The sequence below is a fragment of the Dendrobates tinctorius genome, unplaced genomic scaffold, assembly GCF_039654945.1.
Source record: "Dendrobates tinctorius isolate UK_male_01 unplaced genomic scaffold, ASM3965494v1 ptg000025l, whole genome shotgun sequence".
Taxonomy (NCBI): Eukaryota; Metazoa; Chordata; class Amphibia; order Anura; family Dendrobatidae; genus Dendrobates; species Dendrobates tinctorius.
The window spans coordinates 19,405,635-19,429,942 of record NW_027361693.1 but is presented as its reverse complement, the minus strand read 5'-3'; the positions used below and the strand labels follow the sequence as shown (position 1 = coordinate 19,429,942).

Sequence of the window (24,308 nt, the reverse complement as noted above, 5' to 3'; positions counted from 1 at the left end):
AAATATCACAATACAACTGAATAAAGTAGGTAGGAAAAGTCCGGTTATATAAAACACCAATGTTTGCCTTGCCTCTCCATTCTGATGTGGTGGGTCAGGAAAGGCATATGGGAACAGAGACTAGACCAGTAGTCAAATTTGTTATCAATTCCCATATAATAAAGAAGAAACAATAACTACATCCGTACTGATATAAATTATATTCTGTTTCACAAAGCAAAAAACTGACATTTTCCACCACTGTGGACTGCAAAGTTTAATGAACTCCTGGATAACATTTAATCAGTTTGCTATAATAAGTTCCTTGAGCCAGTTCTCAAGGTGATATGGACTTAATTGACCATTAAGACTGAAGTATAGTTATTCACTTTGAAGGAAAGTGCTTCAAGGTATGGACATATGAGCATATGTAATTAAGAACTCTTCCAACTTCCAACAATCCTAATAAAAGAAGAAAACAACTGTACCCCTTAAGGACACAAAGAATTTCCATTTATCATTTTCATCTCTTCTTCTTCTTCCAAGGGCCATAAAGTTTTTTTTTCCGTGACCATATAAAGGCATGAAGTATAGTTTTGAATGACATCAGACAGTTTACTATATAATGTACTGATAAATGGGAAAACAATTCTAAATAATCTTTATTTTTATATAGCGCTAACAAATTCCGCAGCGCTTAACAGTTTGCACACATTATCATCGCTGTCCCCGATGGGGCTCACAATCTAAATTCTCTATCAGTATGCCTTTGGAGTGTGGGAGGAAACCCACGCAAACACGGGGAGAACATACAAACTCCTTGTAGATGTTGTCCTTGGTGGGATTCAAACCCAGGACTCCAGCGCTGCAGTGCTAACCACTGAGCCACCGTGTTAACTTGTGAAAGAAGTGCCATTCTGTGTTGTTGTTTTTTTATTTAATTTTTAAAGCATTCTTTTGTGGTAATAATGACCAGGCAATTAGATTTATTGCAGGTTATTATTGCAATAATAATACCAAATATGGATAGTTTTCCTACTATTTTAATGGCTTAAACAATTCTGAGCACAGTAAAAAAAAAAAATTATTCTCTGTGGCCATTTTCCAAAACCATAACTTTTTTTTTATCATTTTGTTGATCGACGTGTATTTGGGCTTATATTTTTCAGTAATGAGCTGAAGTTTTTGAGGTTAACAGCTTAAGGTACCTTCAATGTTTGTATCACTTTTGTCTGCATTCTTTGAGGGAGAAGGTGAAAACATTATTTGACCTTGGGACCTAGATATAAAATATTTTTTTAATTAATACTCTGTGCATTTGGATTGATACTTTTGTGGATTTGTGTTATATTATAGCACTTCAAAAGCTATGTTTGTGAAAGTTTGGGCCTTGTGGCTCACCTATCTTCAATGATAAAGAAAAAAAATCTCAGTTCTTGAAAAATGTGGGAGGTACAAATACTTAGATGTGGAATATAGTATTAGGGCTATTTATTTAAAGGGGGTGGGAGGTAGTTAAAAGTCCTTAGATAGCCCTTATGTTGCCCCTGCTTGGCTGAAGAGGTTGGTGCCCTAGACAGTTAACATGGCACCCTCACTCAACATAGAACGACCCTACTGGTAAGGGCCCTGCATGTAAGGTCTGGACCTTACATGCACCTTTTCTACCAGATAAGAAACCAAAAAGTGCATAGAAAGTAGTCAAAATAAAAATAAATAATTATAAACTTGAAACATGTCCGAGGACTGATATAAAAACACATGGAAGAGACAATAAGTAACGTAGATATGACAGTGTCCCCTATTTTTCAAATATGCATATAAAATCTATATCAATACGGATATGTAGATTGCTTCTGTTATCCATTGATACTGAAGGAAAATAGCTTTAATTTTTAATATGTAAAGCTTATGATGGACAATAAATTACATGTTTTGATATAAAATTCTGTGGAAGTGTATCTAATCAGTTACCTCAGAGTGTGAATCTCTAGAATTTATATACAGTGGTTTGTGTAAGTATTATCCCCCATTTTTGCATATTTTGTTACATTACATCCTGTGTTTGAATATTTTTGTATTACGCTTTGTGTGTGATGCACCAGCACTAAATAGTCTAAATTGGTGAAGTGAAGTGAAAAAAAAATATAGGCAGAAATTAAATTAATAGGATAAAATAACTAAACATTGGCATGCGCATATGTATTCAGTTCCTAAAAATTTCTGGTGCAAGCAATTTCTTTCATAAGTCACATGCTTAGTGAAAGAAAGTCTAACTGTTTTCAATCCACATGGTCTGTCAGGATATACACACCTTTGATGAAAGGCCACAGAGGCACAACAGCATTAGGAAATAGGAACCACTAACCAAACAATACCATGAAGATCAAGAAGATTTTCAAACAAGTGAGGGACAACATTGTTGGTGTATGGGCTGGCAAACATTTCCCCTGTGGGGTACACCTCCACTTTGGCAGAACAAGTATTTGACGCCCAGCAAAACCACCCACCCTTGTTCAGAATTCGACCCTGGCTGTAGCTGCATGGAACACATTAACACTGGCGATCTAGTGGCGGCAGATGATAAGATGTGGAGGAAGGCCTGATTTAAAACTATGCCCAATTTATAGGAGCGGGTGTCCTACACTTGGAATGCCCATACACTTAGTGCATGGGCTGGCAAACATTTCTCCTGTGGGGTACACCTCAACTTTTGGCAGAACAAGTATTTGACGCCCAGCAAAACCACCCACCCTTGTACGGAATTCTATCCTGGCTGTAGCAGCATGGAACACGTTAATGCTGGTGATCTAGTGGCGGCGGATGATGAGACGTGGAGGATGGCCTGATTTTAAAACTATGCCCAATTTAAAGGAGCGGGTCTCCTACACTTGGAATGCCCATACATTGGTGTATGGGCTGGCAAACATTTCCCCTGTGGGGTACAACTCAACCTTTGGCAGAACAAGTATTTGACACCCAGCAAAACCACCCACCCTTCGACACTGGCTGTAGCTGCATGGAAAACGTAAACCCTTTTGATCTAGTGGGGGTGGATGATAAGACTTGGAGGAAGGCATGATTAAAAAATAGGCCCAATTTCTAGGAGCGGTTCTCCTAGACTTGTAATGCTTCTTTGAACAGGTGTGAGTGCCTGTTCAAAGAAGTTAAAACTGGTTTAAATCACAGACTGGTAACCAACTTATGATTTTACTTAAAAAAATGCTTTGTCCCAATTAATTTGCACAGCACTGTATGCTCACCCTGGTGTTCAAGTGGTGGTGGATGGTGTGAATTAGGAGGAGGAGGAGGACACCAAATAGCAAAAAACACGAAGCGCATATCCATGCTTGGTTGTGAAGAGGTGCATGTGAATACACCTCTACACCTCACAAAAAACACTACATTGAAGTTTATGCTTCGCTGTCATCATTGGGTGGTGTCGCAAAGTCAGGCCCAATCCATCCCTTGTTCATTTTTATGAGTCAGCCTGCATTCTCCGTAGAAAGGCGAATGCGCTTATCTGTGATAATGCCACCAGCAACACGAAATACCCGCTTGGAAAAAATGCTAGCGGCAGGGCAGGCCAGGACCTCCAAGGCATAGAAAGCCAGCTCATGCCACCTGTCCAGCTTGAATACTCAATAATTAAAAGGCACAGAGAAATCACTGAGTATGTTGGTACGGTCAGCAAGGTACTCCCTCAGCATCTTAGAAAAGATTGCATTCCTTGTGAGATTACCCCACGCCTCAGTGCATGGGCGATGGGAGGGTCTTAGAAAACTGTCCCAGAACTTTGCCAGTGTTCCCCTGCCTCTGCTGGAGTGGACTTGTGTCTGTGTTGCCTGTCCTGCTTGGTTGGCCAACGAAATATTATCTCTACCACCTGCGTTTTGAGAAGGGAATTTTTTTAACAACTCTGCAACAATGGCACTATGGTACTGCACCATTTTGATACACCAGTCTGCCTCTGGAACAAGAGATTGAAAGTTATCCTTGTAGCATTGGTCTATAAGTGTCACTAGCAAGTAATGACTGTTACCCAATATTTTTATAATGCAAGGGTCACAGGAAAGGAAGCGCAACATAAAGTCAGCCATGTGTGCCAGACTGGTAACAGACTATTGCAAAGAAAGGGAGACAGAAAAGCGCAATAGGGTCTTATCCACATTACAAGGAGAGACTAAAACAAGAAATTTGCTCACAAGGTTAGGATGAGAAAAAGCATAAAGGCTGGTGGCGGCTGCAGATCCGCAGGTCCACAATGACCAGAAGAAATCGTGCATTCAAGGGAATTTGTAGTTATATTCCGCGCTGCTGCAAAAAAAGATTCCAGGAGAGAGATGTCAAAGATTGATAGTGATTTATTCAACGTGTTTCCGGGGTCTCATGCCCCTTTTGTTAGGAAATACCATATTTCCTGATGAAGAGCGGCATGAGACCCCAGAAACGTGTTGAATAAACCACTGTGAATCTTTGACATCGCTCTCCTGGAATCCTTTCTTGCAGCAGCAGGGAATATAACTACAATTTCCCTTGAATGAGAGACTGGTAACAGGCAAGACTTCTGTGTCCTCACCAACAGGATGACTAACCAAGGTGTCCTCCTCCTCTTCCTCTTCTTCTCTGTCCTCAGGCCATCCACACTGAACAGATCGTATGACAGTTGTGGTTGTAGTCCTGTCTATAGCGCATGAAAGTAGCTCCCGTTCTTCTTCCTCCTCCTCTTCCTCACTGTCAAACAATCCATGTTGGGACGACATGAGTCTGGGCTGTGTGTAATCGCCCTGTATTGTTCCTTGATCCATGTCCTCATGCTCCGACTGCAATGCATCCTCTTTCATTGTTAGCAGAGAGCTTTTCAGAATGTAGATGAGCAGGATAGTGACGCTAATTATGGCGTCATCGTCTCTCACCGTATTGGTGGACTCCTCAAAGTTTTGGAGGATGCTACATATGTTTGACATCAATGTCCGCTCCTGAGGTCTTATGTGTGGTGTCAAACCTGAAACACGACATCTTTGTTGATGCTGGTATTCAACAACTGCCCACTTTTGCTCTCAAATCCTTTCCAACATATGGAGTGTAGAGTTCCATCGTGTGGGGACATCACACACCAGTCAGTGAACCGAAATCTGCAATCGCTGCTGAAGCACAGCAAGGGCAGCTGAAGCTGTAGCTGACTTTCTAAAATGTGCACACAGACGGCGTGCTTTCACAAGCAGATACGGCAGCTCCGGATAGCTATTTTGAAAATGTTTAACAGCGAGATTCAGCACATGGGCCAGGCATGGTACTTGTGTCAGTTCGCCTCACCTCAGAGCTGCCACCAGGTTCCTGCCATTGTCACACACAACCATGCCTGGCTGGAGATTCAAAGGTGTCAGCCACACATCTATCTGGTCTTTCAGAGCTGTCACCAACTCTTCAGCACTGTGCTGTTTGTCACCTAAGCAAATTACTGGCCAGTATTTTTTATAAAAAAATGTGTGCTGTATATAAGTCCAGTGACACCCAGGACCAAAAAAGAAAATCGGCCTAAACTGGCCAAACTTTGAGCACACACAGATATGAGCTGGCATGCAGATACCACACCAAAAAATGTGTGGCCTGTATTTTTTTTAATAGCTAAATAATGCTGTATGTAAGTCCAGTGAAAACCAGGACCAAAAAAGAAAACTGGCCTAAACTGGCCAAAATTTGAGCACACACAGATATGAGCTGTCACGCAAATACCACTACCACTTTTATTTATTTATTTATTTATTTAAATTTGTGGCTAAATACTGCTGCACATAAGTAAAGTTACACCCCGGACCAAAAAAGAAAACAGCCGTAAAATGGCCAAACTTTGAGCACACACAGATATGAGCTGGCACGCAGATACCACAGTGAAAAATGTGAGGCCCTTTTTTATTTTTTGGCTAAATAGTGCTGTATATAAGTACAGTGCCAGACAGCATAAAAAAATGAATTTAGGACTAAAAGACCAAAATTTTTAGCAGACGGATGGATGAGGCGTGTCATAGAGACACTGCAAAATATGTGGCCTGTCTGTATTTTTTGGGGGGTTCAGCAAAACAGTGTCAAGAAATTGTGTAAGACATTCAAACAAAAAAAAACCTCAACCGTACCACATAAAAATAAATATTTCTCTGCACACTCAAAAGGGATGTTTTGGACCCCTTTAAAATTGATGGATTTTCACGCTATGCTAGGAAAAGGATCTGGCTGTATTGTGCAGTGTCAAAAAGCAAATGGAGGAAAAAAAGGGCTCTGGATAGCTTTGCAATAAAATAAGCTCTCTTAGCCCTGGACCAAAAAAAATTCAAAGCCAATTACACCTGGGGCTAGGTATATACGGCCAATATATCCCACAGGTAGCAGCACCAGAACATAGGACCCTCTTGATATATGCAATGATATGTATATACACACATACAGTGCCTGCAGGTCTTACACTGATGTGTATACAGCGATGTACACTACCCTGCCTGCCTAACACTGAAACCTATATACTCTGGAATTAGTCCTTAGAAGGACTGTTGTTTTAGCTGGATTTGTGTTGTTTAGGATTGTAGACCCAACACTCACTACTAAATCCCCAATTCTGACCATATCAAGTCAGCAGCTCTCCCTACACTATCTCAATCCGGAGCTGTATGCAGCAAGCATGGCGGTTGCCGGTCTCTTATTCCCTAATGATGCTGTGCAGCCAGCCAATCACTGCACAACCACAGCAAAGATTGGTGCGGCGTTTCTTTGCCTGGCAAACAATACCTGCATCGCAATTGGTTCTGTAAAGTCCATGAAAAAAGCTGGGTGGAGACTCGAGTTCCCACCGAGTAATCCCGGACATGCTCGATGCTCACCAAGTATACCGAGTACAGTGATACTCCGGCAAATAACAAGTAGTGGCGAGCACGTTTGCTCATGCACATTTTTCTCAATATCTGACATGAAATCAGAATAAACATATTCAGTTTTAGATCAATTAGGACTGCCATATTTATTAATATTTGCCAAATGCCAGAATACTGAGAGAATGTTTTAAGGGATTTTTATTACTTATTGCAAAGTCAAAAGTTTCCATACATTTCATTAGTATTTTGTACCATTGCCATTAAACTGAATGACCTGGGTCAAATGTTTGGGATATCCTTCCACAAGATTCTCACAATAGTTGGTTGGAATTTGGGACCATTCCTCCTGACAAAACTGGTGTAATTTATCCAGGTTTGCAAGTCGTTTTGCTCGCACCTGCCTTTTCAGCTTTGCCTATACATTTTCAATAGGATTGAGGTCAGGGCTTTGTGATGGCCACTCGAGAACATTGACTTTATTATCCCTATTCCACTTTGTTACCATTTTGACAGTATGTTTCTGGTCATTGTCTATTTGGAAGACCCATTTCCGCCCAAGCTTTAAATTCTTGGCTGATGTCTTGAGATGTTGCTTCAGTATTGCCACAAAATCTTCTCATGATATCTATTTTGTGAAAAGCACCAGTCCCTCCTGCAGCAAAACAACATGATACTGTCACCCCTGAGTTTCCAGCTTTTCCCTTTTTCCTCCAAACAGAACGATGGTCATTATGCCCAAAAAGTTCAATTTTAGCTTCATCAGACTATAAGACATGTCTCCAAAAATTAAGACCTTTGCTCCTGTGTGCATTTGCAAACATTAATCTGGCTTTTAAATGTTTCTTTGGGAGTAATGGCTTCTTCCTGGCAGCGTGGCCTTTCAGCCCATGTTGATACAGTGCTTATTTACCTGCGGATTTTGACACAATCTTACCAGCTTCTGCCATCATCTTCACTCGGTCTTTTGCTTTTGTCCTTGGGTTGATATGCACATGTCAGAACTTCATCTTTGGGACACAGAACCCATCTCCTTCCTGAGCAGTATGATGGTTGGACATTCCCATTTTGTTTGTACTTGCACATAATTGTTTATACAGATGAATGAGGCACCTTCAGGTATCTTGAAATTATACCCAAGGATGAGCCAGACTTGTGCAAGGCCACAATCCTCTTCCTGATATCTTGGCTGAGTTTTTTAGTCTTTCCCATAATGCTACAGAAAGAAGCAGTGTGTTTCAGGTGTTCATTAAAATATATCCACAGGTGTGTCTCTAATTAACTCAGATGTTACCAAGAAACATATCAAAAGCTTCCAAACACATGACATTATCATATGGGCAGTCCAGAATTGTTTAAAGGCATAGTAATATTAGTGTATGTAAACTTTTTACTTTGCAGTAATAAAAATGACTTAAATCATTCTCAGTCTCATTATTCTGGCATTTGGCAAATATTAATAATTGCGGTAATCCTAATTGACTTAAAATGGAAAAGGTTTATTCTGATTTCATGTTCGATATTGAGAAAAGCATGCATATGTGTCTTCTTATATAATGTATGTAAACTTCTGGTTTCAGTTTCAAATATATATATATATAGTACTTTGCAAATGTTTTACGCAGGTGTGTAAAAATGCTGCATAGTGAATGCATTAAAATTAGAAGTATTAAGGTATGTACCTACGATCTGAATAGCAGCATTTTGGACATAGCTCACCTGTGCTGCATCCAAAATGCTGCATTCTGTGTTACAAGCACAGTCGATGGTATTTATAGAAATCCCATACCCACTGTGCTTTTATTTGCTGCTGAGTAAACTCACCCGTGGCTCAGATTTCCAAGCAACAGCATGACAATTATCTGCAGCAGAGACACTAGTCTCCTCTATGTGATCTCACCCATAGCCATTGATTAGATGTGGTAAATCCACATTTGTTCATTGAACTTGCATGATTAGAATGCAGCATTTTGGATGCAGTGAAAATATGCTGCGTCCAAAACGCTTTTCTATTCTGATTGTGTGGACATAGACTTAACAGTTTATTTTTCTCACGCTAAAAAGTTAACAGAATGTAAAGTTAATGTACAAAATAAAAATCTAAAAACAATATGTAGTATAACCAACCTTCGTCTTCAAAACAGCCTTTGCCTCCAACTTTTCAAGATACACAATTTTTCAAGAATCTCAGCAGGAAGGTGTTCCACACATGTTGAAGAACTAGCACAAGTGTCCTTTAGATGTAGGCTTGCATCAATTCCTCTGTCTCTTCATATGCAAATTGCCTTTTCAGAGAGGAAAAGGACTTGAACTCTATAGCACCATCTGTTGGAAGCAGCAATCCTACAAGTTGCTATCGACCCATTACCAAGTCTTGCAATATGACTCAATTTTCAGACACAGTGTTTTGGGGTATTGACACTCATCATTGCAAAGTATGAGAACTGATTTGGCTAGGTTATTGATGAGGGGCAATACCCTAAAACACCATGTCTGCCAACTGAGATTCTGATTTGGCTTTTTGGCTTTTATTCTAAGTCATATTGCAAGACTCGTTAAAGGGTCGATACTGACTTGTAGGATTGCTGCTTCCAACAGGTGGTGCTATGGAGTTCAAGCCTTCTTCCTCTCTGAAGAGGCAATTTGCATATTAAATTTCCCAGAGGAGCATTGCACAGGGAATAAGCCTCCTTAAATTGGCATGCCATAGCCAGTATTTCACTCTCTACAAGGAGAAACATTACCCCTTAGACATCTGTCTCTTTATGTAATCCCACTCAATCTCGATGTCATTGAGAAGAGGAATTTTTAGGGACTTTTATCACTTCCATGTTCTGTCTACAGTGTAAAAAAGAAAGAATCCTGAAAGTGATGATTTGGCCACCATAGAATCCTGAACTCAACATCAATGAGTCTATGTGGAATAACATGAAGAGAAAGGAGTATTTGAGCAAGTCTACAACTAAAGTGGATCAATTGATAAGCCATGGTTAGATAAGGGGTTCTTTATCTTATGAATGCTAAAAATCTGAAATCTGTTTTTTAGCAGAACAACTCTAGGCTTTTTTTTGTACTGCATTTGCAAAATCTCCTCTTTCCTGCCTGGACAAAATAATTATACTTAATGCAAGGTTCCAACCTCATTATGTGTAATGTAGCAGATTAAACATTATCTAGGGTTCTAAAATAACCAAGGACAACATCTGCAAGGAATCTGTATTTTCTCACCAAGTTTGTTTGGGGTTCTTCTTTGTACATCAATTTCCTCCCACACTGCATATATACTGCTCAAAAAAAGGGAACACTATAACATAGGATCTGGTATGTTAGTGTTGTTTTTATTTTTTGAGAAGTATATACAGTGATAGGGAATTCATATTGTAAGCTCCAATGGGGACAGTGATAATATATGATAAGAGCTGTGGAATATAATGGTGTGGTGCTATATAACAGAGTAAAATAAATAGGATAAATAATTCTTGCAAATCTCCTATAAAATAATAAGTAGAAGAAGATGCTTATAATGTCATTTGTGATCCATCATGATTATTGATGAGCGTACCCATGGATGCATGAGTTCAATCGAATTTTAGTCCAAAGTTCGGTTCGAGTACCAGAATTCTATGCAAACTTATCTATAAAATACTTATTGGCTCAAAGTGACCCTTATCCATTGCAAAATGCTTTGGCCCCAATTCATCAAGACCAATGTTCTTTATGGCAGTCTTTATGAAAGGTATGTTGGAGTGAGACAAACCTGATACACTAAGAGGCCAATACCTCTTAAAGAATCAGGTACATGAGAAAAATGGCATATGCTTTCTACAAATCTTGCTCCAGTCAGGGACTGGAATAAGGTCTCTGGAGTATGGCACACTGCAGCTAGTCATGAATTTGCTAAGCTGTGATGTTGCATTCCCAACTGTCCTATAAATGCCAAAAGTTGTGACATGTTATCACAACTCTGCATTACACAAAATTATCATTATTACACCATAATTTAGGTGTAATCGCTGTTATGAAGCTGACCCTACATTTCAATCATTATAAATCTGGAATTCCTCATTGTACAAATCTTAAAAATGTCCTGAATGGTTCTATGAGTTTACTAAGCATTATTACCTTTTTATATTTATACTTTCCGCTTTCATGCACTCAGTACTAAAATTCTGTATTTCGATGGATAATTTATCTTAAGGTCACAGCAATAACATTTTTATGACATATTAATATTGGCATGTTTTGTTTCCTAGACAATTACATTTGCTCCGCAGTGTGCAATGGTCACTTCAATTCTCCTTTAAACCTCTAAAAGATTATTCGCCATGAAATGTACACTTAAGGCCCCTTTACATTTAGCGATGCACCAGCGATCCGACCAGCGATCCAACCTGGTCAGGATCGCTGGTGCATCGCTAAATGATTGCTAGTGAGCTGTCACACAGGCAGACCTCACAGCGATGCAGCAGCGAAGCAGCGCATGATACTTACCTTTCACACACAGCGATCCTGACATCCTCCGTCTGCCTCCACGCGTGGCTCATCGGCGCCAGCAGGAAGCGCCTGACAAGAAATGGAGCCGGACATTCTCGCGCGATCAGCGATGGACAGCAGGGGAGCCGGTCGGAGGTAAGTATCACACATAGAGATATCGCTAGCGATATCGCTATAACGTCACAAAATCGTTGACGTTATAGCGATATCGCTATGTGTAAAACCCCCTTTACTGAATTGCTAGTACTTGAAAATCTGTTTATGCACAGAGTTGAAAAGAATAGTTTCTGTATTTTACACCATTCACTAGAAAAGCTCCATGTATTGCTTATTGGCAGATGCTACATTGATTTGAATAGAGGCCATCTGCACAGGCGAGATAGAAGTTGTGTTAACTAGGTACATTGAATTTTACAAAGTAGCAGATAATAAAATATTTTTTTACATAAAGCGAACTGATGTCAAATGCTGTATTTGGTTCACAGCAAACGCTATCTGTAAAGGTAGATGGTATTTCGGTACATTCCTTGAAGGCTGCATATTTTTACAATAAGTATGTTCTCTTCTCTATGTGCTAAAAATGTTAACATTCACTAAATAATCCAATTACACGTCATGATAAATACCGGTGTGTGAATGATTTGACAGTTTGAAGGTTATGGTGATTATTTGCATTGAACCTCTATCACCATTTTGCATACATGCATTTTTACAATCTGTTGTTAGCTCTGGAGATCATCCAAAGCAGGAATAAATTTCGAGTGGTTGTCTACTTAGTATGCATGCGGAAAGGATCACAGTGTCTACTGAAATTGAAAATTAACAGAAGCAGCCTTTCCTTTCTGTACATTATATATTATTGCTATAGATTCCCATGAGATGTGTAAGTTTCGCCGTGCACCACATAAGTTCTGCATACAACTCAGCAAATGGCATTCAAACAGGATTATTGATTCCTATGTGCAAAAAAAAAAATAAAAAATAAAAATAAGCTTGGAAGGCATGAACTACAATAAGAATAGCTAGGGGTCCTTGTACTGCAAAAGGCCCCTGGAACTATATTATTGATTCCTGTGACAGCTACATACATGAATGTTTACCTAAAATGGATGACAGACCATGTACCGAGAAAATAGTTCCCGCTGTATTTCAGCATAGCGCCCTGTTTCCAGGAGATTGTGTGCTTTGGTTTAGAGACGGCCATGAGGCACAATAATGAATGTTAGCCGACAAGCACTAAAATGAACTCACAAGCAAAAAGGAATGGATGGGAAATTCTGACCTTGCAGCAAGTTAATATTGAAAGGCATGTGGGGTTCTATATATAAGTATGTATATTGATTTTGGGGATAACATTTTAAATGTTTGCATCAGTGTCCATATTTCTATTTTCCCTGCCATTAGAAAATTAAAAATGCCACCTAGATAATGTAAAAAGGACCTCATATGCCTTTCAATATTAACTTGCTGCAAGGTCAGAATTGACATTACTGTGATACAGGTCTTATATTTTCAGCAAACTCATTATAATCTGTATGCAATTTTATCTGAGGCTATGATGTATATTGAATTGTGCTGAGCTTTCAGTATGAAGAGCAAATTTTATATCATACAGAAATACCTTGACTAGGTCTTTTTGCTGTAACATTATTGCAGCAGCAGGTACCTAACAAAAGGCCCGTAATAATATTGAGAAAAGAAAAAACAATGAGTTTTGGACGCACTGAGAATCAAATATTTTGGACACACAAATTGCGTACCAATAAAATGAGATTTGAAATATGCCAATCATTGGCTTGCCTGACAAAATGAATCATGCATTATTCTACAAAAAAGATTGTGGCAGGGAAATGTAAAATGAAAACATCTTTATACTTGATATTAAAATATGTCAACTATGAGGCTGCTGTGGTATTCGGCATTCTTTGAAAAATTGTCAATCCAGTAATTACTCTCGTTTTGATGGGTGTGTCAAAATCAATTATGAAATCTCATTTGTGTTAAAAATGAAAGAATAACTAGCAAGTAGTAACCATGGTCCCAAACAGAAAAAAAAATACAGAGAGTCATAAAAAAGTACAGTTTTCATACTCACGTGAAATTGTTTTCATTAGACCCTCAACATTAAATTTATTTTACTAAAATGTTTATGTGATGAACAAGAACAAAATAGTAAGCATTTGGGAAGTGCAAAGGAAATTATACATGATATTATAATTATTTTAAGAATGTAAATCAGAAAATTTGCCTCCAGAAGTGACATAATTAGTAAATTTAGTCCACATTTATTTAAATTATTCACAGTATAATTACAGCTGTTCTGTGAAGACCACAGAGGACTGTTTGAGAATATTAGGGATTAAGCAGCATCATGAAAACCAAGGAATGCAGCAGGCAGCTCAGGGATAACGTTTTGGAGGACAGTAAAGCGGGGTAGGCTACAAAACAATAGTCTAAGCTCTAAAGATCTTATGGAGCACTGTTCAATCCATCACCAAAAAATTGAAAAAGTATGGCACAACTGCAATCTGACCAAGGCCTGGATGTCCAGCTAAAATGACATCCCAAGCAAGGAGAGCACAAACTAGAGAAGCAGTCAAGAGGCCCATGGTCACTCTAGAGGAGCTGCAGAGATCATCAGCTCAGGTGAGAGAATGTGTCCACAGGACAACTAGTAATTGCACACTCCACAAATGTGGAATTATAGTAGAGTGTCAAGAAGAAAGCAATTTTTTTTAAAGCAAGCCATAAGTAATTCAATTTACAGTTTGAAAAAAAGCAATGTAGAGGATACAGATACCATGTGGTAGAAAGTGTTCTGGTCAGATAAGGCCAAAGTTAATATTTTTGGAGAAATACAGAAAGTTGTGTGTGGAGGAAAAACAATACTGCACATAGCCCTGAAAACACTATCCCTATCGTCAAACATGGTGGTGGCAGCATCATGCTGTGTGCATGCTTTTCTTTAGCAGGGACAGAAAAGCTGGTTAGAGTTGATGGGGAAATGGATGGAGATAAATACAGGGCAATCCTCAAGAAAAATCTGTCAGAGGCTGCAAAAGACATAAGCCTGAGGTATAGGCTCATCTTCCAGCAGGATAATGATCCAAAATGTACTGTCAGTGCTACAATTGAATGATTTCAATCAAAGCATATTTATGTGTTTTAATGGCCCAATCAAAATCGAGACCTAAATCTCATTAATTGGACATCTCCATCCAATCTTAGTGAGGTAAATCTAGTTTGTAAAGAAGAATGTTCAAAACTGTCAGCCTCTAGATGTGCAAAGCTGAGAAGAGATATACCCCCCAAAGACTTGCTGCAGTAATTGCAGCTAAAGGTTTTTATATAAATTATTGACATAGGGAGACTGAATACAAATTCATGTCACAATTTTCAGATTTAATATTTTTAAAATATTTAGAAAACCATGTATTATTTCCTTTGCACTTCACAAATACTTGGTACTTTGTATTGGTATATCACATAAACTCCCAATAAAATACAATCAAGTTTTTTGATCTAATGTGAAAAAATGTGGAAAATTACACAATTTTGAATGCTTTTTCATGCACACATGGCCAAAATTGTTGGTACCCCTTGTTTGATCACAGAAAAACCCACAATGGTGACAGAAATAACTTGAATCTGACAAAATCATAAGAAATAAAAAATCTATGAAAATGAAAAAATGAAAGTGAGACATTGCTTTTCACAGAGTTTAAAAAAATAAATAAATAATAAAACTCATGAAATAAGCCTGGACAGAAATAATGGTACCATTAACTTATTGCACAACCTTTTGAGGCAATCACTGCAATCAAATGATTCCTGTATCTATTAATGAAACTTCTGCACATCTTGAAAGGTATTTTGGCCCACTCCTCAAGAGTAAACTACCCCAGTTGTGTCGTGTTTGAAGGTTGCCTTTTCCAGATGGCATGTTTCAGCTCTTTCCAAAGATGCTCAATAGGATTTAGGTAAGGGCTCATAGAAGGCCACTTCAGAATAGTCTATTGTTTTTCTCTTAGCCATTCTTGGGTGTTTTTAGCTGTGTGTTTTGGGTCATTATCCTGTTGCAAGATCCATAACCTGTGACTGAGACCAAGCTTTCTGACACTGGGCAGCACATTTCTCTCTAGAATCCCTTGATATTCTTGAGATTTCATTGTACCCTGCACAGATTTTGTACACTCTGTGCCAGATGCAGCAAAGCAGCCCCAGAATATAACAGAGCCTCCTCCATGTTTCACAGTAGGGATAGTGTTCTTTTCTTGATATGCTTCATCATTCTGTCTGTGAATATAGAGCTGATGTGCCTTGCCAAAAAGTTCCATTTTTGTCTCATCTGTCCTTAGGACATTCTCCTAGAAGCTTTGTCACTTTTAAACATATAGTTGGGCAAATTCCAGTCTAGCTTTTTTATGATTTTTTTTTTCAACAATGGTGTCCTCCTTTGTCATCTACCATGAAGTCCACTTCGGCTCATACAATGATGAATGGTGCAATCTGACTCTGATGTTCCTTGAGCTTGAAGTTCACCTTTAATCTGATTAGAAGTTTTTCTGGGCTCTTTTGTTACTATGTGAAGTATCCATCTCTTTGATTTGTCATAAATTTTCCTCCTGTGGCCACATCTAAGGAGGTTGGCTATAGTCCCATGGAGCTTAATTTTCTGAATAATATGTGCAACTGTAGTCACAGGAACATCAAGCTGCTGAGAGATGGCCTCATAACTTTTACCTTTAGCATATTTGTATATAATTTTCTTTCTAATCTCCTTAGACAACTCTTTCCTTTGCTTCCTCTTGTCTATGTTGAGTGTGATACACACCATGTCACCAAACAGCACATGGTGTGTATCACACTCAACATAGACAAGCGGAAGCACTCACTGATTCCAAGATTGTAGACACCTGTGATGCTAGTTAGTGGACACCCCTTGATTTGACATGTCCCTTTTGTCAAATTATTTTCAGAGATACAATCATTTCTGTGCAGGCCTATTTCATGAGTTTTATTTTATTAAATATTCTGTAGAAGCTTGGTTGAAAAGCAATGTTTGACTTTCATTTGTTCATTCTCATAGATTTTTTATTTATTATTACTTCTGTCAGATTCAAGTTACGTGACTATTATGGGTTTTTCTGTCATTAAACGAGGGGAACCAACAATTTTGATCACGTGCGTACTTGTTAAGGCCTGTTGAAATCTGTGTTTATTAATTCCAATCCTCTGCTCTGTTGCAAGACTACAGAAATAATAGTTCTAGACCTGTCAAATGACAGACATATGCACCACCTGTTGAATGCTATTTACTAAAGAGGAGAGAATCAATTTACACACCTCTGGTTCATCAGCCTAGTCAGCAATCCATGACTCCTGGATAGGAGGCATGCAAGTCAACATTGTGGCGTAACACACTTATGCAATGTCACGTCAGCTCAGATAATAAAAATAAAAGAAAGTAATGTTAGATGGTAAGGTGATTCAAAGATTTCTCATTTAGTGGTCACAGACTATTTATATGGGCAGTGGACAGGAGTTCTATGAATTGGTTCTACCATCTCTATCATTTGATATTTAAGGGTCTGTTGGATTTCCTTCATAGTGTCCATCATTTCTTCATACAAATTGAATAACACCTTATCCGAGAACGTTAACTCATCACTAATTATTATATATAAAACAGAGAGCTTATGAAAAATGGATACCAAATTCTTTGTATGATCTTTTTCTAAGTATCATTAGATTTCCTTCAAGTGTCCAATTAGCGAAGAAATCTAGTACAAAACATTGAATACAGATATATTTTCTTGAACCTTATCTATAATTTTATAACTTTGTATTGTGTTTGTGTTTTGTTATCTGCTTGGTCTTTCAGATAGCAGCCACAAATTGAAGACAAAATCAAAGATGGTATATCTTTCAAGGTCTGCTGTTTTCTAAAGGAAAAACACATGACAAATTCTATAAAAAATTGGACAAAATGATGGAAGAACATCCTTTATTCCAATATGGAAATATTGTTTAAAGGGGTTGTCCATTAAAATAAAAAGTGGGTCAGTAGTTGAAAATGACATAAAATAATAAAATCCCCATCTCTCCAGCACTACTTCTCATCTAAATATCTCAGTCACACGTAAATGATGTTTCTTTTAATATTTTACTGTGTTTCTTCCACAGGTTATTTTTCTTGATCCGTTGCTAACTTAAAAAAGACTTACAATAAAGTAAACCTTTTGGTATGTGCTTAGTGGTTAGCAGTGAAAATGAATGCATTTATTCAAATTGAATTTAATTCTACAAAAAATGTTATTCTCCAGAATATTATTTTCTTCAATTCTCTCAACAAATGATGTATCTGTCATTTTACTGAATCATAAAGGGCCAGGCACATGAAAAAAAACCCAGTAATAATCACCTCATTGCTCACCTGTAATGCAGCCCCCACTGTTCCCTGTCCTGTTCTTGGCACTTTGTCTACAAGAATACAAGCAAAATTGGAAGGTCAAAAGAAGGACGGTGGGACATGTGAGCTGTGAAATGAGTGTTAATTTACTTTTTTGCATGTTTTATTTTTTTGTGCACTGGGATTTAGAAAGATCCCCAGAGCATAGATGTTAACATTAAATTTTCCTCAATTTCACTACTAATCGAATTTCCCTGTAAAAAAAAACTACATTATTTGACAAATTCAAATCTCGGCAGATCAACTCATGTTTGGTTAGTAGTCTTACCTTGCTCAACTGAATTTCTGAATTTTAATCTGATTGATAACTTCATATTTATGAATTTTGCATATTTTTCTCTTCCATGTGTGGGGCTCCTTTAAGTATCCAAATTTCCTGTAACACATCAAGACCACTGTTAGATAAACTAAGTGCCTATGAAATTGCCGCGATGCTTAAAGCATAGGAACAATAACTACGGTAATTATTTCAAAGGATTATAATGTACAACCTTCCATATCAATCATTCTTGTAGGATTTTTTTGTGGTGTAGCTTGGATAAATGTAGTAAGTTTAAGAAAACTGAGAAAGGTCATTATTTCCAGAAATACACTACTTCATATGTAAAGTAGGGAGATTAGTTGCTAGCTGAAATGCATATTATAGCAAAATATTGACTGTAATTAGTTGCCTAGATCAATTAACATCTTTAGGAATGGCTAATTCTAAAGGGACATTTATAAATAGACGATTTAATGAATTATATGCCACATTACAATTCTATACTCATTTCCCTTTTAATTAATTTAATTACATACTGGTGTACATGTTTTAAATGATTGCAAAGGCAAGTAACAATAATCAGAATCTTTAATGACCTTTAAAATTTGGATTATATAATAGTCAGGCAATAATTTAAGGAATAAAATGAGAATCTGAGATATACAGAACTGGAAAAATGCAGCTCCATGGAAATGATGATATATTACTTGTCTGGTTCATATGCTAATAACTTTCCTAGCGGTATCTATATTCCAATATACAATCTAAACTTAATGCATTTTAAACATGATTTTATGACATATTTTAAGGCTCAGAAACCTTGATCTCAAGTCAGAAATATCTTTTAATAGGCAATGTGCCTTTATTTATTTAAGCAGCAAATTCTCTAGTACAGAATCAAAAGTTACATTTCCATAGAAGAACAAAAGGTGAAAGATGTAAGAAGGATGTAAGGTAAATGTAAATCAGGTATCATAAAATGTCAGACTCTTATAACATGAGGGGCAAATTGACCACTTTTAAATTCAGAGTAGTGTCTGAGCACATATGACCCTAGCCTGTATATCAAATTAAACACTTTTTTAGGTAATCTATGTGTCTCACAAACAAGATAGATAAATGTGGCTCAAATGAATTGTGTTAACCCAAATATACCTGCACAAAACAAAAGAAGCTAAAAATAGGAATGCATATTGAAAATTCAATTGATGCCAGATTAGTTCTATCCTATTGAAACCAATAAAGTGCATATTTAAGGCCATTATAGGGTTTGTCTATTGCCAGAACTTGTAGGCGGTAAGCAGTGGGGATTCCAGATGGTTGGACCCCCACTGATCTGATATTGATAACCTATTTTAAGGACAATTTACCAATAGGTTCAGACTGGATAACCCTCTTAACTTCTATGGATCTGATATAAGGAGAATTATTTTTTTGTAGAATGATAAGAAAGACTTTAATCCCACCGGTCTGAGAGTTATATGTTACCCTTGACCTTGTTTCTAGGCTGGAAACCCCTTGATCATATGCCAATAGCAGACCATTTTTTTAGAGTATTGATTCAATTACTCTGTCTTTTCCCATCTTTTTTCTAACTCCTAAAAATGTATCTTCTCTTTTCCTTCTCCTTCCCATCTACTTTTTAAATGATTACTACTCTTACTCTGTTTTTTTACGATAGCATCTCTGTCAACCCCTTCTCTTTCCAACCATTTCACTTAGCTTATCATATTCTACTCTTTGCGCATACTCTACTCTAAGTTCTATTACCTTTACATTACATTTTATTATTTAATGCAGTACTGTCTGAGGATCCCTTGATTTACTTGCTTTATTGAGCACACTTTTCCTAGGTTGTTCATTTCCTTATGCTATGGTCCAATATTTGCTTAAAACTATTAATGTTTGCTTCTATCACAATACTATATAAAATTTACATGTCTGGTTCATCCGCTTTGTTATTATATCATTTTCCCCTTTTTCCTGAATACTAATGTATACTAAGACATATTATTGCTACCTTTGAAATATGTTTACAATGCTCATCTCAGCATATTTAGATCAATATACTGTATGTCTAGTTAATCCATAGGTGAAAAATTTTAAATTATTTTTCATGTGAAAGTGTTCGTGAAAAACAGGTATTACAATTCTAGTAAATCAGCAGAAAATCTTAGTATTAGCTCCCGGTAGTTAATCCATAATCTGAAACTCTTTTACCCTAGATAGTCACAGACTACAATGAGTATACTGTGCCACACAACCATTGCATCATTGCTTAGAGAGTGGATGTCATTAGAAAAAAATAATCGAATATATAGTTTTACATAAATTAGGTACAATTTAGAAAATAAAAGCTTACATTTTTGCTACTGATAAGATGGCTACTTTTATTTCTATTTTTTTAATACCTACAGATTCTAGCTTTAATGTGCCTGCAACACTACAATGCACAATTGATAAACCTTTAAATATGGTGTTTAAAAGAGATTTCTATCTTCCTAAAATAGAAAAAAGGAAAAAGTACACTATTAACTTAATGCATGCATAAACAGCTTGTTCATACCAAACAAATTAATTATGATCAGATAACCTCCTGTCTGCCATGCTCCGCTTAACAACAACCTGGTGTAGCAGTTTCAGGTATGTTAGTTGTTTAAGCATTAAGAAGTATCTAAAACAAATCTAGGGTTGCCCCATTTATTTAATGAAAAGGTTGTCAACCTTAAAATTGGTGATGCCTAACTATAACCTAATAACAAAACTCTTTGGAAGTGCTACTAATGTTGCTGAATGGGCTCGACTTTTTATGAAAGTTGGACTCAAACTTCTAGTTTGTGGGATTACAGCATGCAGGCTGGCATTTCACAACCATTCATGGCTGTTCTCTCTGTGAACAACTGAGATCTTTCAAAATGGCCATCTATCCACTAATCCAGTGTATTCAATTAAGCTGTACCATAATTACTACTGTTACCATTTACGGAGGTGCTTAGTAAAGTATTTGGGAGTATTGGATTAGTGCAAAGAGTGAGCTAACATGTGACCACTCTCTCACAGTGATAGCAGCTGTGGAGCGTTGAGATCTTGCTCTATCGGAATCCCACAAGCCTGATGTTTGGCCTGGCTTTGACAGGAAATTAAGCTGTTTTGGTGAACATTGAGTCCACTTCTGAAAGGTTTTATTTCCAGATTTTATTTATAAAAATCATCAATCTGGGTCTGCCTACTGTTTTATTCAATAAAATTGGAAGACAAAGATTGGTGATAGGTATTCTTTAAATATTCCATGTAAGCATAGCAGTAATGAAATGTGTCATCAAGCTGCATCTCTCACTAGACTCCAACCCTTAAATAGTTCATGTAAAAAATATTATAGGGAACATCAATCGAGCAATACACTGACCTGATATTGGACGTCATTGATTATGACTTTTTTCCATTGTGAATCTAAGGGGACTGTTAAGTATGTAACTAGTGAATGTAATTTAATCAAGGCCCAATAAAAACATTCCAGCAGGAGCCCAGTGACACATATGGTGAAGTTAGAAAAGGATGAAATATGAGAAAAATATGTGGATGGCAAAGTTTGGGATCCCATGGATTGAATAAACTAAGCTATTTAATTGTGGAAAACCCCCTTCATTGTACATGGTGGAAAAATGGTGAAAAATATATCCTTCCAAGGAACACTATTTTGTTATCAGGACTTTCTGCAGGCTACACTTGTATGCAGTTAGTGGGATTGGGTTTAATAACACAAGTCACTTTTTCTTTTTAATCATCATGTATGAATGGTTCACCTCCTTCATCTCTATACACAATATTTTTACAGAATGCTATTATTTTGTCTCCTGACCCAAGAACTTCCATTACCTAACGTTCTATACAGTTTTATTTTCACAGTTTGTGATTCCCTGCTTTTTTTATTAAAAGGTACAGTTGTAACTACATGTTTTCTGCAGCCAAGGGCACATAGTTGAGGAGTGAGCAACCTTCAAATTCAACTGATTTCTGGATCATGTCACATGGAAAACCTGGCAGAAAAATATAGTGATATGAAAAATGTAATCCAGCTTTAACTTTTCTGAATACAGCTCCCCATCCATGACAGTTATTTCTGCTTTTGATTGAAATGCAAAAAAATAAATCTGGTTTTGAAGAACCTAAGTGTTGCAAATTAATACTCAGAAATGCCCTGTGCCGTGAAAAATTACCCATATATAGCTTTTGTAATTTATTACATTCTAATATTTTCTAATTAGCTTGCAAAATGAGATTAATGTGTGCAATTATCCTGTAATTAATTCTGCATTACCAAAAATAGTAAAAATCTATACAGAAAATGGAATTTCAAATAAAAAATAATTCACTGTAACACATGGATTTTTCAGTACTTCCACATGAAAATGTTCTGAGTGGACAAACAAAACTGGCATTCACCCCTTCACGACTTGCGTCACACATGTATGACCCATGTTGGGTCCCCCTTTGATGTAGGCTACGGTGCTGAGCTCACATTTCTTTTTTTCAGGCATGTCAGCTAATTTGAACAGCTGACATGTTACCCTAAGAGCCACGGGTGGAATCTTGATCCATCCGCTGCTGTTAACCTGTTAAATGCCGCTGTCAATCTCTGACAGCAGCTTTTAACATGATCGCACCGGAAGCACATCACTAATCCCGCTGATCGGTGCTCATGTCACATGGCCGCAGGTCGCCGATGGGTTGGCAGGAGACCCCTGCTGTTGTCATTGCTTGATTGCTATAAGCGCCGCCTAGCAGTTGCTGCTCATAGCAATAGAGCATTTCTGCTACACAGACATGAGGGCGTGCAAAAATTAAGCCCTCAACCAGCCTCAGATTCTGGAAACTGGAGACACTACAAGTCTCAGAAAACGCATTTAAAAAAAAACTTTGGATGTATTTTCACCACTTAAATAAAAAAGAACCTAGATATTTTTGGTTTCTATAAACTTTTAATGACCTGGAGAATCATAATGGCAGGCGATTTTTAGCATTTGGTGAACATGGTAAGCAATAACCCCTCAAAAAATTTGTGGAATTTCACTTTTTTTGTATTTTTACCACATTTGGAAATTATTCCTTTTTCCAGTACACAATATGGCAAAATCTATGGTGTCATTCAAAAGTACATTGTGTCCTGCGAAAAACAAGTTCTCACATGCCCATATTGGAGGAAAATTAAAAAATGATGGCTCTTGGAAGAAGAGGTAAAAAACAGAAACATAAAAACGAAAAAAGGCTGCTGCATGAAGGGGTTAATTTAGTGGTACAGAATGTGGGACCATGTTAGTCATCTATAGAAAAGGAAACAATTTTCTGATATCTTTGTTACTGATGAGTGGTTTGAAGATTTCAGCTTTTAAGAAACTTAAGGTTTCTTACTTGGTCATTTTGTCGTTAATCAGACAGTTCAAGTCTGCAAAGACTCATGATATATGGTTTTAATAATAAAGACTATACTAAAGATTGAACATGAACACAATGGGTCTATTTAGTATGAAAAATAGATGGCAGAGGGTGACTCAATAACATTGTAAAAAATGTCAAAGGACAATGAAAAGTGATTTATTTAAAGTGTGAACTATAGCTTAACAAATACAGTGGATATTTTTTTGTCAATATGCAGGAAGGTTTCTATATCAAAATAGAAGGGTTTCCTTACTGTAAGAGCAATGAAATTACGAAACTATCATGAAATTTCTCATTGTGAATTCAATTAAAAGTTGTATAGCTGCACCTATGCCTGTTTTTAGCATTACTAACAAAATTAAGGCTTAGCTTTAACTTATTTATCCTATATCTCATACACGATAGAAGTGAATAATTAAAATATAACATTAATAATATAATAAAGAAAAACCTTAGGCTCACGAGACTAGACAAAACATGCAAAAAAATAATAATAAACAATAATAATAAACAAAAAATATACAATATACACCAGCAAATATTGTGTTTTGATATGTGAAACAGAGGAAATTGTATCTTCATACACAATAGAATATAGCTAGCCAAATATGTGTTAGCAGATGTATAATAGGGTAATAGGAACAGTCTCACCAATTTTCTATTATGATTTTCATGGATTACAAACAGATCAAATCCTTCTGCTGTTCATATAGACTGAAGGATCCTACTTGTCAAAAAAACGAGGGGAGGAAAATTCCTTGCCACACATTACCCCACCATTAAAGAGACTTCATGAAACCCATGT

At 37.1% G+C, this 24,308-nt stretch overlaps 1 protein-coding gene across 3 annotated transcripts in view; it reads left to right on the top strand.

Annotated features, from left to right (window-relative positions):
• The window catches only part of LOC141084631 (cadherin-10-like), an 879,938-nt gene that overhangs the window by 92,694 nt on the left and 762,936 nt on the right, over window positions 1-24,308 (top strand). The gene's annotated exons all lie outside the window — the stretch shown is intronic.